A 4,965-nucleotide genomic window follows, 5' to 3' on the forward strand; every position below is an offset into this window, starting at 1 on the left:
CCGTGTTTGGCGACATCGCGGTGAACGCACATTGGAAGCGTGTATTCGTCATCACCATACTGGCGTATCACCTGGCGTGATGGTATGGGGTGCCATTGGTTGCACGTCTCGGTCACCTCTTGTTCGCATTGCCGGACCTTTGAACAGTGGACGCTACATTTAAGATGTGTTACGACCCGTGGCTCTACCCTTCATTCGATCCCTGCGAAAGCCTACATTTCAGCAGGATAATGCACAACCTCATGTTGCAGATCCTGTACGGGCCTTTCTGGATACAGAAAATGTTCGACTGCTGCCCTGGTCAGTACATTCTCCAGATCTCTCACTAGTTGAAAACGTTTGGTCAATGGTGGCCGAGCAACTGGCTCGTCACAATACGCCAGTCCCTATTCTTGGTGAACTGTGGTATCGTGTTGAAGCTGCATGGACAGCTGTACCTGTACACGCCATCCAAGCTCCGTTTGTCTCAATTCCCAGGCGTATCAAGGCCGTTATTATGGCCAGAGGTGGTAGTTCTGGGTACTAATTTCTCAGGATCTACGAACCCAAACTGCGTGAAAATATATTCACATGTCGGTTCTAGTATAATATATTTGTCCAATGAATACCCGTTAATCATCAGCATTTCTTCTTGGTGTAGCAATTTTAATGGCCAGTAGTGTAATAATCTGAGACGTCACAATAAATGAATCCCAATTGTGCCACATTCGTGTTTAAAAGTTAGTAATAAACATTGGGAAATGTTCTTGGAAGAAGATAATCTTATTATTCTGTAATTTCTTGATCCTCCATAATGGCAAAACAATCAAATCAACCATACATATGCAAAGAATCCATGGTGAAAAACAATTACGTTTGTAAAACTATTTTATATCAATTATTCAAGTGAAAATGAAACTAACTGCAAATATAAAGTGATAAATAACACGTGTTGACACTTTTTTTCACAAATATAGTGGTACTGGATTATAACAGCATACTGAAGCAATTTCACACACGGCAAAAAGAAATACATCACAGAAATTTTTAAACACAATAATCTTTATTGGAAGTGATGACAGATACTAATAAAACCTGTTCATGGAACAATATATATGAACTCATTCGTCTGCATCACACTATTTTTAAAGAAATAACAACTCATTAAACAATGTTGAACATTCACTAAAAATTTAAAAGTGAGATTGATGCGCGTGTAACGGACACGTTAACTGCATACCATCAGACTCTGGAGACAACGGCTTGTCTACAGATGCAAATATATGTGCGTACGTGTTTCTTAGTTATCTATATACTTATTGATCGTTTGAAAATGGCCACAGAGGTCGAAATCAGCTGATTGTGAGAGGCGTGGTAAGAGATTAGCGCTTTTCATATTGTTACTCTTCCGGAATACTGAAGTGTAAGGCCTCTCACTTGGAGAAACACTAATATCTTTGAGTGAGAGTAAGCGGAAAGGGTATCACTGACACGATTTACTGATGACATTGCTATCCTGAGGGAAAGTGAAGGAGAATTACATGGTCTGCTGAATGGAATGAACAGTCTAACGAGAACAGAACATGGATTGAGAGTAAATTGAAGAAACACGGAAGTAATGAGAAGTAGCAGAAATGAGAAAGACGAGAAACTTAACATCAGGATTGATGGTCACGAAGTAGACGAAGTTAAAGAATTCTACTAACCAGGCAGCAAAATAACCAATGACGCACGAAGCAAGGAGGGCATCAAAAGCAGACTAGCACAGGCAAAGAGAGCGGACCTGGCAAAGAGAGGTCTACTAGCATCAGACATAGGCTTTAAAGTGAAGAAAAAATGTCCGAGAATGTACGTTTCGAGCACAGTATCGTATGGCTGTGGAACATGGACAGTGGCAAAACCAGAACAGAAGATCATCGAAACATTTGAGAAGTGGTGGTGCAGAAGAATGTTGAAAATTAGGTGGACTAGTTAAGTAAGGAATGAGGTGGTTCTCCGCAGAATCGTAGAGAAAAGGAATATGTGGAAAACACCGACAAGAAGAGCGGACAAGATGGTAGGACACCTGTTAAGGCATCAGAGAATAACTTCCGTTGTACTAGAGGGAGCTGAAGAGGGTGAAAACCGTAGAGGACGACAGAGGCGGCCCGCCGGTATGGCCGAAAGGTCTGGGCGCTTCAGTCTGGAACCGCGTGACCCCTACGGTCGCATGTTCGAATCCTGCCTCGAACATGGATGTGTGTGATGTCCTTAGGTTAGTTAGGTTTAAGTAGTTCTAAGTTCTAGGGGACTGATGACCTCAGATGTTAAGTCCCATAGTGCTCAGAGCCATTTGAACCATTTTTGAACGACAGAGACTGGAATACACCCAGCAAATAATTGAGGACGTAGGTCGCTTGTCTGAGATGAAGAGTTTAGCACAGGAAAGGAATTCGTGGATGGCTGCACGAAACAGTCAGAAGACTGATGACTCGAAAAGCGTTGATCTGTGGAGGGTTCTCTAAGCAGACATTGTTCTCACGTTAACTCCAATGGGAAGCCAAGTAAAATTTAGAGGGACCATTAAATTTCATCTGGCTGTGAACATTAGAACAATATTTATTGCTAATATTATGTACGGGACGATATACAGTCTCATGATTGTCCTACGCAAGTGAAAGTTGACATGATGCACTGTAATTTGTGATTTCTTTCGATCAGGACACTGTTAACTTTGTTTTATGAAGGAAAATATGACAAAAATTTTGTGTGACTGTCGTTGAACAATTTTATTTCACTAGTTGAATCCTGCTACGTACACTAAAGCTAAGCAACAACACTCCTATGTGCAACGTGTGCTAAATATCATAATCGATTATCGAAGCAAAGTCTATCACGATGGCAAACAACAGACTCTTTGAATCTAATCAACGTGCATGGATTATTTTTTATACATCAGCCTTATTTATTACTACAGCACAATACTGCTGACTACTTGGTGATTCCACTGGTACCATATAATGCTTCCGAGATTGTATTTTAGGTTTCCTGTAAGAAACGCTTATTTCGAATGTTGAAACCACTTTAACACGCCACCGCGTATTTTGATACCATGGACCGAGGATAGAAAGCAGCTAAAAACGTAGCATGAAAACAGATTTCACTGGGACGATATCATTTCGCCTATTCCCGAATTTTGTCATATATGAGCATAGGAAGCTATACGCAGTGTTCACGTTCAGTTAAACAACTGTTTTGAGAAGTAACATATTCAGCGGATCTACAGGACAAAAGATCGTAATTTATAAATATAGCTGCAGTCTAAGCTCAGATGAATGTTAAATTCTCCTTAACTTCGAAAATATTAAGGACTCTAAAAATCTAAGAGCACTTTTGGAATCAGCATAAAAATTCGCGTAAGACGAAACATTTTATACATGAATTCTCAGTCCCTTTAAATTTCCTAAAATTTCACTTAATTTTATTTTGCTACCATGAGTGACAGAATTCAGGCTGTAATAGTGGACTCACGTAATATTACTATCGCATTAATATACACTGAAGCAAATGTTAATATGCAACAGAAAAGCTGTTGTAACTTAACACTACATAATATTAATGAAAATGGAGCCTGCCTTCAGGTAGCCTAAATCTGTTGTTTTACATATTTGTTTACTTTGTTTTGTGGCACCACCTCCCTTAAACTGACAAGGATGTCCTTAAATACATTTTGGGATGCCGGTAAGCTGATGTTGTGCTAGGTCAAGTAGGCCTGAAACACTTTCAGTTTTTGTGGATTCCAACTAAATGTAGGTTGGCAACAGCGTATATGAAAGTCCGATGTTAGTCATGGTCATGAGAGATCTGTATCAACTGGTTGGTTGATTTGGGGGAGGGGACCAAACAGTGAGGTCATCGGTCCGATCGGGTTAGTGAAGGATGGGGTAGGAAGTCAACCGTGCCCTTTCAAAGGAACCGTCCCAGCATTTGCTTGAAGCTATTTAGAGAAATCACGGAAAATCTAAATCAGGACGGTCGGACGCGGGTTTGAACCGTCGTCCTCCAGAATGCGAGTCCAGTGTCCTAACCACTTCGCCACCTCGCTCGGTTTCTTTTAGTTGTTTATAAGGCAACTGCTGAACTACGAATACATCTTTTATTAATCTATATTTACTCTGCACATAGTTACAAAACCTGACAGCACAGGACTTAAACCTGCAATCTAGTTCAGCCATCAATTCCATCGTATTAAATTGATGACATCCACGAGGCGAATTTGTGTAGTACTGGTGCTATATCGAATGGCAGTTCAAACTTTTTTTATCGATGTCAAGCATAGATAACGTTACAAACAGGACCAAAACTCGTATTATTCATTCGTGCTGTATAGATCTGTTGTAACTCAGCCTATTCTAAATTTCGGCCGATGTGCTTTATACTAAAACGCAATGCTGAATGTCAAAAACGGCAACAAACGCACGCTCTTACTCCCGCCCCCCCCCCACTCTCCCCCTCCCCACGCCCACCCTGTTGTTGGTGATACTCGTCTGTCCGGTCGGCTTTAATTTCGTCGATAAACTCATGTCTCGGTAGTCCTTTCTGTCTTCCTCGTTCCATCATTCTTTCAATCAGGGGGGAAACTGGACGAATGACGGAGTAGGCGGTTAACCGTGCCCTGCTGTTCCTGCCACTAGTGACAGACCTGAATAGGTTCCTCGTCTCTGCTGTTCTTCTCAAGCACTTCTTCGGTTGATATTCTGTCAGTCCAAAGTATCTTCAACATCTCCACCCCATGTCGGAAGATTGAAAACTTTTCTTTTGCGCCTTGCTCGGCGTCCTCATTTTTTTTTATTATTGTAGCCAAATAAAATAAAAATGATGCCAGTTTGTAATTTCATACAGGCGGTGGACGCAATTGAAGGACATTATCAAAATACAAGAATAGTACACTTGTGTAAGCGATGACATATAAATAAAAATGATTGAAGTTACATAAGAACACTGATA

The sequence above is a fragment of the Schistocerca americana genome, chromosome 1, assembly GCF_021461395.2.
Source record: "Schistocerca americana isolate TAMUIC-IGC-003095 chromosome 1, iqSchAmer2.1, whole genome shotgun sequence".
Taxonomy (NCBI): Eukaryota; Metazoa; Arthropoda; class Insecta; order Orthoptera; family Acrididae; genus Schistocerca; species Schistocerca americana.